This window comes from Nomascus leucogenys, chromosome 9 (assembly GCF_006542625.1).
Source record: "Nomascus leucogenys isolate Asia chromosome 9, Asia_NLE_v1, whole genome shotgun sequence".
NCBI classification, from domain to species: domain Eukaryota; kingdom Metazoa; phylum Chordata; class Mammalia; order Primates; family Hylobatidae; genus Nomascus; species Nomascus leucogenys.
In genome coordinates this window covers 62,373,777-62,386,475 of record NC_044389.1, presented here as the reverse complement: position 1 = coordinate 62,386,475, position 12,699 = coordinate 62,373,777, and the positions used below count along the sequence as shown (strand labels likewise).

Below are 12,699 nucleotides of genomic sequence, written 5' to 3'. Positions count from 1 at the left end.
TGCATGATCCATCTCTATTATTAGGCAAACTCAAGTAACCGCAGTTCTAGGGCATTGCACTGTATTTGGGGTTATGTTCTGAGGAGTGCAATATACATAGGTTATGTGAATGGCACATACTCCCCATCAATCATACAACAGGATCTCGTTTCTATCTAGTGATAGGAGAGCAGTCTAACTAAAGCAGGTCTTTACTGTAAGTGAAATGCATAACCAACTCAACCTTTCCCATCCCTGTCCCTAATGACCTTCTCAGTAATGTAGAGAAACCAGATATCCTAAATGATCTTATCTCACCTTATCTCTGATCTCACCACCTAATATTCTAATCCCAGCACTGCATGCTAATAATGTAAGTTGTCCATCAATACACTGAATTATTGTTATTCAGGTTTAATATACGGGGCATTCCTATGCAGAGCTGGAGACCAGAGCAGAATCTCAAAGCAGAGTCCAGTAGACAAGCTAGAATGAAAGGGAGATTCCAGTGATGGTGGCAAATTAAGCTAGATTGTGAGCATTTACATTCAGAGAGTCACCACTTGTTCCACCAGCAACATAAAGACATGCTTAAAGTGTGAGGACAGGCACAGTAGCCGCCGCTGCGGCAATCCTGCCAGCCCTCCTTCTGTGGTCACTTCCCCAGTCACTGCACTGACTAGCTCTTCAGTCACAAGGGGAAGGAACTGGGGATACCGCAGACCATTGCCAGAGCTTCGTTGTGGAATCATAGACAAGTGACAGAAATAAAAACTAAATGTGGAACTCTATAGCACTTATTATAGTTGATTATTGCCTACTCCTTTAGTTTGAAAGCACTACAAGCTATGTAGCAAGTTTATGAAACTCTTTAGCTGGTATATAAACTGATTTGGCATTTATTTTTACTCAAATATATGTGAAAAACATTAGAGAGAAATCAGCAAAAAAGGATTTTCTGTCTTAAAATTAGGGACATTAGAAATTAGCCATATCCAAAAATCATTATAGTTTAACACTTAGAAATGATGACTGATATTTTTATCCACGCCTAACTTTCAGTGAACTCATAGTAAGAAATAAATGAAACCTCGGCAAAGCTATTAGGACATGTCATTTGAGAAAGCAATACCTAACCTTCAGGATTATATGAGATACTCCAGTGTCTTTGTAATAAAGTCCCCTTCTTCTGCTTAACTTTGTTTGAATATGATTTGTCATTTGCAAACAAAAAGAATACCAACCGACAAACTGGAATAGTGACATTTCCCATGCAGATTTCTAAGGTTTGGTTCATTTTTTTGAAAAGGGATTGGCACACAGTAGGCATTTCATAAATGGTGGCTGTTAATGGCAGAGTAAATTGATCATCCTAGGTTGACATTATGTGTTGTATCCTCAATGAAATAAAGGCAATGGCTATTCTGTAATGTTGGAACCATAGAAAGAGTGACAGATTGGTGAGGGATGAGGACATTGGATGTAGAAACAAAATTAATGCTGGTGGTCAAAAGACGCCAGATGTTAAAGCTGTGTCACTCTCATGTCCCAGTCAGCTATGCTGCCATGTTAATTCCAGGTGTAGCTGTTTAACAACACACAGTGCCTTCAACTAGGGTTAGGGTTAAGGTTATGTACAGAATGAGACTCAAACTGAGTTTAGTTCTAAAAAAATTGATTTAATAAAGGCTCCCTTGTAAAATTTATATATAAAACTAATAAACGTTTAAGCTAACTTCCAAGAAAAATGTTAATTCTTTGTTAAAAATCAGAATAATTGTCACTCTAATAATAAACAATCTATTAAAAAACATGTTTAGGGTAAGAGAGACTATCCCATAATAGGATTAGGCCAGTCATGTTGAAAATAATTGAACAATATTTCTATTTATTTATTTATTGAGACAGGGTCTCACTCTGTCGCCTAGGCTGCAGTGCAATGGTGTGATCTTGGCTCACTGCAACCTCCACCTCCTGGGCTAAAACCATACTCCCCCCTTCACCCCCCAAGTAGCTGAGACTACAGGCGTGCACCACCACACCTGGGTGCATTTTTTGTAGAGCTGGGGTTTTGGCGTGTTGCCCAAGCTGGTCTTGGACTCCTGGACTCAAGCGATCTTCCTGCCTCAGCCTCCCAAAGTGCTAGGATTATATGTGTGAGCCAGTGCACCCAGCCATATTTTACTTTTATCCATTGATTTAAATGATTGAAAAGTTGAACTATAATTATTTTATAAAGACATGAGGTTAAAAATCAGGTATCTAAACTCAAAAGCAACTAAATATTAATCTTGCCTGTACACAGGACTTAATATGATTTAAATATGCATATGAAAATATAGCACATACAAACCTGTCCACATGAATTAGTTCAAATTGTCACCCCAAAACTGTCTTTATGCTCTGAGAAAAAAAAATGTATAAAATAAGAAATACACGCATAAGGGAAAAAATAATGTGTGATAAACCATGATAATAGATAAACGCGGCTATGATCTCTGTCACACATTCTCATCACAGTCATGTAGACATTTGTGGTTTGTGTTATAATCATCTTTATTTTAGAAGGTTGAAGACTGGTTGTAGATATTTTTAATCAAAGAATTTTACCTTAAATAGAAGGAATTACATATACTTGTATGCATATCATGACTGACATCTCTAGTTCCTTTCCAAAAATAAAGCATCTGCTGTCATAATTTGAAAAATAAATAAGCAAAATGTCTGGATTTTGGAGGATACATGAGCAATGCACTGAAAGCATCCCTCTATAGTTTACATCTAGTACAATTTCCAATCAGTAGAGGGCTCCCTCGTCTGTGCAAGGCCCACAGTAAAAATGCACAGTCTGTACATGCAGCAGTCACACATCATGTGCATGTTCACACGCACACACACACACACACACACTCTCTCTCTCTCTCACACACACACCATCTAGATTAATAAATCTGTCATTTTTCATTGTTTTCAAATCACCTTTAATATCAGTTGAGTTTCAAGCTTAGGGGAAGGAACACACAGGCAGCACCCATTGGCAATATGTTAGAACATTCTCTACCTAAAAATACTGATAGGTGTTTACAAGTTTTCTTCATTTCACTGTGACATTCCTCAGCTCTGATGTGCATTTGGCTGCTTTCCTGAATTCACACATCTCTCTGCTCATGTGCTTGTGCATTTTGCAGAAGTGTCACTACCCAAGTTTTGCAAAATAACGAACTCAATCTTCTAAGTGACGTTGCTGAAGCTATGTCTTTATTACGCCCTCCAAAACTTGAGAGTCAAAAATAAAAATTAGAAAAATGAAGCAACTAGTAATGTTTGCTTTTGACTGAAGTCACTGAGTCCAGCTGTATTTTTCCCCACTGAAAAATAGATGAAGACATCCTAACTGGGTTGAGTTTTATTTGGGATTTTTTTCCCCTCTCCTTGGCCTGTAGGCTAGCTGATTCACTGATGCACAGTGAAAATGTCAAAAATACGCAAACCTCGCTGGGGTAGAAATTTGTAACAGAAAGGGAATTTCTGGCGGTGTAAAACCAGGGCTGGAATAATCTCAGACTGTACCCCCAGGCCAGTTTTCATGATAGTTAAAAACTGGCTGGGCTGCCAGCAGAATCAACTGTTTAAACATCTTGCTGATTGTTTATGGTAGTTGCCCAATAGATGCTTAAAAACATTGGTTTTCGTGGACCTCTGGTGGAAACCTCTTATACCCAGCTGATCCTAGGTTATTATTCATATATTTGCTCAGTAGCCAGATCCAAGAATTCATCTGGAAGCTCTTAAAGGACAGAGAAGAGAAAGAGTCTATGATTTTTCAATTCTAGAATCACCATGTCTGAGAAATTTTTCTTGCCCACACTTTAATGCTCCCCACAAGGCCCTCTGCTTAATAATCTCACCAGTTTCTTTATGTGTCACATATTTCCATTGTCTACTCTAGCCTGCAGTTTAAAATGGGGACATTTTGAAAGGAATGTGCTGCTTTTTGCCCTTTATCCCACTTGCTCTTGCTAAAGTTCAACCTTGAAATGCCTCATCCCATTAGCTATATGTTTCCGGGCCTTTCCAGAAGGCATCTCACATATGCTTGAAACAGATCAGTCAGCTCTCAGGTGGCAACTACCGGATACAACAACCACTTTGGTTCAGGATTAGGAAGCCTGATTATGCCACAGATCTGAACCTTGTTCAGCAATCCAAAACTCCTGCCAGTGAAGCAGATATTTTGATCTCCTCTCCAAAGCTTGTGTTGATCTCTCCATTGGTTTCAAAACTGGAGTGGAAGAAAGAAGCATGATTAATCCTGACTATCTCTGCTGTCCAATCTCAACAGCCATGTATTATGATCTTCATAAAGAAACTAAGATTCAGAGAGGTTAAGCAACATGCAAATATCATCCATTAGTAAGCGGCAGCCCCAGAATTCAAATCCACGCTTTCTAAGTCTTAATCCTGTGCTTGTTTCACAGCTCCTGTAACATTAGATAAGAAGCTTACCCTTGCTCTGCAAGGGTTCATATAAAGATTAGTATACTTTTGCCTATAAAACATGAGATAAAAATATAATGGCCTCATAGACTGAAACGATACACAATTCTAAATAAAAACCAATTCTTTTGTTTCGACATTCAAAGTCACCTACTCTTTATGACCACTACCCTCATTGCAAATGCCTCTATTCTGATGTGCTTTTCCATTAAATAAGATTTGCACCATCCTTCTTTGGAGCCTTTGCTCATGCAGGCCTTCTCACATTTCCTCTATTCTTATTTCTCATTCATCCAGTTCTCATTCATGCTTCAGAACCTTGCCTCTAACAACTTTCACCAGTTAGCTCAGGTTTTCCTCTGACAGCTATTGTTGTAAACCTCTCAGTTTGCATTTATGCATCTTCATGTTATTTGGGAATTGCAAGTGGATATACCATTTTCACATGTCTGGATAGTAATCTCTTGAGATTATGAGTAGTCTTCGCTATATATGTAGATATTAAGGGGGCTTATTTATACCAGATATAGGCCATACAATCTCATCACTTATAGATGCTTTTTCACTGTATTGATAGATTAATGCTCCCCTTTAAACATACCTCTAAACTACTCAAACTCTATAAATGTATCTCCATATATCCCTGCAATTCTCTTTTTGAAACTAGAACAAAGTAAGGGAATTGTTTCTAAAAATTTGAGCTTGAAGTAGAAAAGAGGAGGATGAAAAAATAATAAGTAACATTTTAAACTTTTTCTTACTCTGTTCTATATTCAGAAAATGTTTTAATGATACAATTTTGACATCTGTAGTAAGACAAAGTTCCTTTCTTTTAATCACCAAGTCAAAGAATATTTCCATTGAGCTGGTTTCCATGAACAATGAACTCATATATTTCCATTGACTAACAAAGGAATATTGACATCAAACATATATATTTAATTATGGATGAATATCAATACATGAGCATGGAGTCCTTAGCAAAATTACAAATGCCGAAGTACTTTGTAGAGTATTGCATAACTGATTTTATCAGCCAGAATAGAGGATGGATCTTATGCTCTAAATATTTAAATTTTGGGGACAACTTAACAAGTTTTCTTTCATGGTCATCATTTTTAGAAATCTTTCTATAACTTAGGGAAGCGTTATAAATAATACAGAGTGGGAATATCCTAGGGAGAAATGAGAATTTCTGATTCTAAGAGGGACAGTACATAATTTCATCTCATGTACCAAATCTGAGTGGTTGGCAGTGGCTGTCGAGACTTTAGAGTGCTATGTTGATGAGGATTCTGGGTCTGGGGCCAGGCTCTGTCATGTCACGAGTGATTAGTAATGTTTGCAATAAATGCAGAATTGTAAGGGAAAGCACATATCATATTTTGCCGCTGCTGCTGTATTGCTGAGATTCTGCCATTTTTTTGTTCTTCTTTGGTGTCCAGGAAGGGCTTAGACCCATGAATGTTAACATTATAATGCCATATGGGGACATACAGTAAAAATATATGAAAACCTCTATGTTCAGGGTACGCCCATCCTGGAATATGAATGGTAGTAGATCATAGGCAGTGTTGTGTAACCAGATTGCCAAAGTGATGGGGCAAGGGACAGGGGAGAAGGCATTTGCTGGTTTCCATGCTGTAAAGACTTTTGCCTGGCTGATTCCAAGCCACCAATGTGAGGTCATTAAACTCAGAGCTGGAAAGACACGTGTACAGCCCAGGCCAGTATGAGGAGGCTACAGCCAACCAGTAATTATAAGTGAAATTCTAGGGTTCAGGGTGCTGAGTAAACTCTGGGCCATAGAATAGAGGACGGACATAGGGTTCCAAGGAAGGACCCGAAGGCCATAGACAGATCAGCTGTGTGCAGCTGGGGAACAGTATCAGCTATAAATCAGAGCTCAGGCCAACATTTCAAAGTTATGACAACATAAGAATCAGTTTCAATGCCACCCTCCAAAAACATACATTTTACCGTATCTACCAATATAATGCATCTTCCAGGTCCATATGCTGAGACAGCATAGTATATCAGTAATGAGCATGGTTTTTGTTTTGTTTTGTTTTTGTTTTTTGTTTTTTTTTTTTTTGAGAGAGAGTTTCGCTCTTGTTGCCCAGGCTGGAGTGCAATGGTGTGATCTCAGCTCACCACAACCTCCGCCTCCTGGGTTCAAGTGATTCTCCTGCCTCGGCCTCCCGAGTAGCTGGGATTACAGGCATGCGCCAACATGCCCAGCTAACTTTGTATTTTTAGCAGAGACAGGGTTTCTCCATGTTGGTCAGGCTGGTCTCAAACTCCTGACCTCAGGTATCCACCCGCCTCGGCCTCCCAAAGTGCTGGGATTACAGGCATGAGCCACTGCGCCCGGTCCTAAGTGCATGGTTTTTAGAGCCAGACACCATGGGCTTGAATTCTAGCTCCACCATGTATTAAATATTAGCTCTGAAACCTTGAGAAAATTACTTAGCCTCTCTGTGCCTCAGTTTTCTCATCTATTAAAATAGGGATATTAATAGCACCATCGGGTCATTTTAAATTAAATGAGTTAGTAACTGTAAACCGCATAGAACAACGTGTGCATTTGCTGCATGGAGACTGATGCATAAGTGCATAATAAAGGTACATAAAATGTAGATTTGCAACTTTTATCAAAATATCATTTTCAGTATATAATTTGCCCTTGAACTTAGGACAGAGGCACAGGATAGCTATGATAAAAATGCTCACTAGTGTAACTGATTAACTACATTTATAAGCATAACAATTTCACTTGTCTTTCTATATCATCCCATTTATCTTGGGAAGATAAGTAGGAATAACAATTATAACAGCAAATATACACCATTTTTAAAGTTCCATTTTATAGTAATTTAGATTTTTTATGGCAAATTTAGTAACAAGGCCAAAATTGAGATGTTTTTATTCTTACAGATTTCATTTTACATTGAAAAGCGGCACTGTTTTTCTTATGCTGAAGAGTTTACTGAAGAAACTTCATATCAGAGATTTAGTGTTTTAATCTATAATCGATTGTGCATGTAATAAAGGACATTTTTTCCTATTGGAAACCTAAAAAATATGTCAATTTCTCAAACATAAATTCATAAAATAAAAATTCTGGCAGTGGTCAAGCTCATTATACCACAATGATCCTGTTTTCCTCAGCACTAGATTTAACCTTCTAACTCTGTAAATTTCACATTTAGCCAAGTTTTTAGCTAAAACAAGTTAAAATAGAGCAGAAAGAACCTTTCCTGCCAGTTCTATTCAGTAGCATGTTAATCAGATTGCAGTAATAAGTATGAAACAATGCATGCAATTAGCAGTGGTTAATTTGAAACTACTTCATGTCAGTTTCTTTCAGAGCAATACGTTAGTAGAGTAATTATTTATTACCCTGAGGACATGATCAATGATATCCTTCTATAATAACGTCTGCAAAAAGAGTAGCCATCTTCATTTGCATAAAAGGAAGCTATAGAACCTGTTTTTTTTCAGCTAAATAAAAGCAGAAAACTGTTTCTAAGCTCTTTCCAACCATTTCATTAGTAGTAATAGATAAGCAAATCATTTGTTACACTTCAATATTTTTATGGTAACATAATGCTGAGGGGAAAAAAACAGCATTCATGATTTAAATCCACAAAGACTATCTTTATTGAGAAAGGGGAAAATGACCCATTTCTAAATGTCATTGTTGTCATTAATGTGTATGTGCTAGGCCCTTCCACACACATGATAATTCACTAGTTCCTTAGCTGGAGCTTGAGGATAGTATTTATGGCAAGCCCTAAGTGATAGCAAACACGTAGTCTACACAGCTGAGCCATGGTTAGGCAAAGGCAAGAAAAAGATGTCCGTTTAACCAGGTGGCCACAATTAGATGGTGCAGTTAAATAATTGGGAAGGTGATGTTAGAGGATTCCATCTTGGCTTTCAGAGTCCACTGTGTAGGAGGCAAGAAATCCTGTATGTCTTCATGTCCAATTAATTCATCTTATTATATAAAATACCCATCTTTCTGAGGAGGACAAGAGAAATATCTCACCTTTGGAAGTAGTTAGTCTGGACAATGGAAGAGAGGAGACTGAAAAATGTAATAGGCTGGAAAGGCCTAGTACAGTAGAAATGGTTAGAATGATGCACAAGTCTGAGAAGGATCCTCCACATTTTACCACCCCAGGGGCCTCCATTCATTTGGAGAATGGCATTCTACCAGTTGGGCAGTTGACAGCCTGCACATCTATATGTGAGGGACCCAAACTGAGACGATGATTTGGGGCAGAGGTCAAGGTCAAATTTCAAAGTAGGAGGAACAAATGAAAGACACAGGCAGGTTTTAGAGTTCAAGTGAGGTAGGGGTCTCCAAATTCTATTCAAGATGTCCTCAGTATTTAGCCATTTGTGGAAGGATTTGTAGCTCTAATAGAGTCAAAGATAAAGCTAAACTGGTGAAATTACCAGTCATATTGTACCTTATGTACAGAAAGTCAGCAGAGTATCATGTGTGGAAGAAAAAAATTTTCAAACGTATAAAATGAAAATAGCCAGGCACGGTGGCTCACGCCTGTAATCCAGCACTTTGGGAGGCAGAGGCGGGTGGATCATCTGAGGTCGGGAGTTCGAGACCAGCCTGACCAACATGGTGAAACCCCGTCTCTGCTAAAAATACAGAATTAGCTGGGCGTGGGGGTGCATGCCTGTAATCCCAGCTATTCGGGAGGCTGAGGCGGGAGAATCGCTTGAACCCAGAAGGTAGAGGTTGTGGTGAGCCAAGATCGTGCCATTGCACTCCATTCTGGGCAACAAGAGCGAAACTCTGTCTCAAAAAAGAAAAAAGAAAAGGTGAAAATAATAATCTTTAATAAAATAAAAATATTTGCTTTTAAAAGTTTTGAAAGGATTACATGAGAATTGTGTACATGGTGGACTTTTATGTTACAACCGCTCAGCTCCTTTTTGTTTTTCCAGGAATAGTGTTCCCTTTCTATGAGAGCCATCCTCCTTCCACACCATCATTTCTGCTGGGTATTGTTATACTTGTATATTACTCAGGCAACTTGATCCTATATTATCAATGTGGGTATGGGAACTACCTGCCCTGTTAGGCTAGTTTGAATTCTTTTTTGCAATGTTTTGCATTCAAATAGGGAAAGAAAGTAGCATCTGGTGTGGTACCCATGAAACGTAAAATGAAGAGCTGTCAGCAGCAATGTTACCTATCATATGGAGGAAGATGGTCTGCAGTAGGACAGAAGAGAGCTGGCATGGAGAGAAGGAGAGAGAAAGTCCTGATGAAATTCAGTTCCCTATCATTTTATTTTTATTCTTTTAGGGACAGGGTCTTGTTCTGTCATCCAGGCTAGGGCGCAGTAGCATGATTATAGCTCACTGTAACCTCGAGCTCCTGGACTCAAGCAATCCTCCCACCTCAGCTTCCTGAGTAGGTAGGACTATAGGTGCACACTACTATGCCCTGCTATTTTTTTTTTTTGTAGAGATAGGGGTCTTGCTATGTTGCCCAAGCTCTTCTAGAACTTCAAGCAATTCTCCCACCTTGGCCTCCCAAAATGCTGGGATTACAGTCATGGCCTGTCTGCTTTATCATCTCATTCTTGAGGCCCAGTGGAACCCTTGCTCTTCCTGCAGTTTATTTAGTCAACTCTTCTTTCAGTATTGTTATACACTCCAGTGTCCTTTCAATGAATCACCTTCTCTCCTTAAGCTACTTTGAATTAGTTATCTGAGTAAAGCAGAATGCACTATACTCTGCTTAGCATGAAACACATACGAGGTCTAAAGAAAAGAAAAGAACAGAAGATGAAGAAGAAAAATAGAAAAAAGAGCAACATATTAAACATAAAATCCTATTAAGCTTATAGATAGTTCTTTGTAGATGAGTATTTAATTGCTTTCTAATTGTTTCAGGTATATTAATCATGCTTTACTAAATAGTATTTGACTTTTTAAAATAAGATAATATATAGTATATTAAGTTATCTCAAATAATATCCACTACAGTTCCAGCCTAAAAATAGTAAACAAAAAAAAACTAATTAATTGATCTAATAATTTGCTTTTGTCCATTCACTTTTTAACTTTTCTAAGACTCTGGGTCACCATTTAATGCACCAGAAGTAATAACTTCCTAATGGTGTGCCAATGATAGACAAGATCTAAGGTATCTCTGGGGAGCCATTACCACTTTTTCCATCAGATTTGGCACAATATTTACATGATTCCGTGTGTTACTAATTTGACAAGAATGGTTTCACTTCATGAAAACCTGAAGCATAAAGTAGAATTTGGGGCAGCTTCTTAGTTTATCCACCAGCCAATAAACTTAGTAAAACCTAGAGTAATAGCCAAGTCCCAGACATCTAAGGAAAAAAGTCCTGAGAATCAAGTTGTTGAGATTTTTTAGACTTCTCATCCAGTAAACGGGATAAGTACAGTTAGCAGCAAAGAGAAATGTTTCCTATTTGATTTTATTAACTGATTGATATGAATTAATGCATTAAGATATTTGATTGTGTCATAAAATGTGTATATGAGCATCATGACTCAATTTAATGTACCTATTACTGGTTGATGTGCCATTATATTAGGCTAAATTAAAAGACTTCATGGAAAAAAATTACAATTAAAGACTCAAAATTGATTGCATTCATAACTTAAAAGAAGATATTCTGTTCCATTAATATTTTGAATAATTAAAATAATATATCAGAAAACAATGTGAAAAAATTGAGAAGTAGACAAGGTAAAACAAAGACAAATAGATATAAAGTCAAAAATTAAGTTCACTTTCTATGTTAAATCAGTATTTTCTCTTTAGCTCAAGTTTTTAAGAACTGAACGAGTAAGAAAAGTCACATAGTTAACTGCTTGTCTCAGCAAGTAAGTTTTAGGTCACATTGTCATAAAAGAGATGAATATCCGTCCTTTCTTCTTTCAAATTACAAAACAAATTGATTCCAAATACAGCATTTTAATTTTTTAAAATAATGTTTTCATAGACAATAAGATGACCCTTCGAATAGACCATGAAAACTCTCTAAATGCAACATGTGCCTTATGAAGGGTGGCCATTTGTCCAGGACTGAGGGATTTCTGGGTCATGAGACTTTCAGTGTTAATATGAGGACAATCCTCCGGGCAAACTGAGGTGGTTGGTCATCCTATATGAGCAAATTACTTAGCTTATTTGTAAACATAAGTATCCAGAAGCAGATTTTTTTTTAATGTTGTGATTTACTCTTGAAGACTTAAATTTTCTTCTCTTCCATTTTAAGTAGATAAAGGCTGATTACTATAAAGATATATGGCATTGACATATTGGGATTTTTCTAAGATTTCTTATTTCTCTTAATTCTAAGGATCAGGAAATATTCTACTTTTCCTACTGGCAGTGTGGTCCATGGACCAAAACCATCAGCCTCACCTAGGAGTTTATGAACAGTTCATAATAATAAAATTAAACCCAGGCATACTGAGAACACAGAATCTGTATTACTAACAAATTCCCAGGTGATTCATATATGCAGTAAAGTTTAAGAGGCACTGATCTAAATTCTCTTAAGAATTTTCTAAATGGACTCCAATTTTTCTCTATTGTCAACTCTTTTGAATTCCTGTCTAGTCCACTACAAAGCCAATACAGCCTCATTAGCTCAGCAGCAATTAATTTGAGATGTGTAATCATTTGACCTGGGTTGGACTGACAATTTTGCCCTGCAACCCTTGCCCTACATATGAAAAGGAGTTATCTAAGTAAGAGGGCAGAGTTGGAAAAACCTACCTTTTTAACTTGTTAACAAATTAATTCTTCGTAAAGTATTGAATGCTATCTGGAAATTAAAATAGGCCTAACAGGACCTTTATTTGAAAACTTTTTGCTTGCAGGCAATTCAAATTAGTGAAAGAAAGAAAACTATATGGGATTAAAAAACATTTACACAGCCATCCCCCAGTTGGCCTGATTTTGTGAAGTTTGATTGAACATTTTAGCAACTCCTGTCTAATTAGTTAAGCTCATTTAACGTAATTTCCTGATACATTATACTGCAAAATTGAGTCTAATTCTTGGAAGAAGCCATATTCTTTTAGGCCTCCATGTTTTCTTTGCCTTTTTGTTTTCTGATTAGGAATCCCCTCTGCACCATCCTCAAACCCCGTACCTGTTTTCTGACCAGAAAACTCATACTCATCCTTTAA

General features: G+C 37.4%; 1 long non-coding RNA gene across 1 annotated transcript in view; it reads right to left on the bottom strand.

The window, feature by feature from the left end:
- Positions 1-2,943: 2,943 nt before the first annotated feature.
- The window catches only part of LOC100581371, a 74,943-nt gene continuing 65,187 nt past the window's right edge, over positions 2,944-12,699 (bottom strand). The window contains exon 4 of the long non-coding RNA XR_121776.2: positions 2,944-4,261. This is a non-coding gene — a long non-coding RNA (uncharacterized LOC100581371). The remainder of the gene's footprint in view (positions 4,262-12,699) is intronic.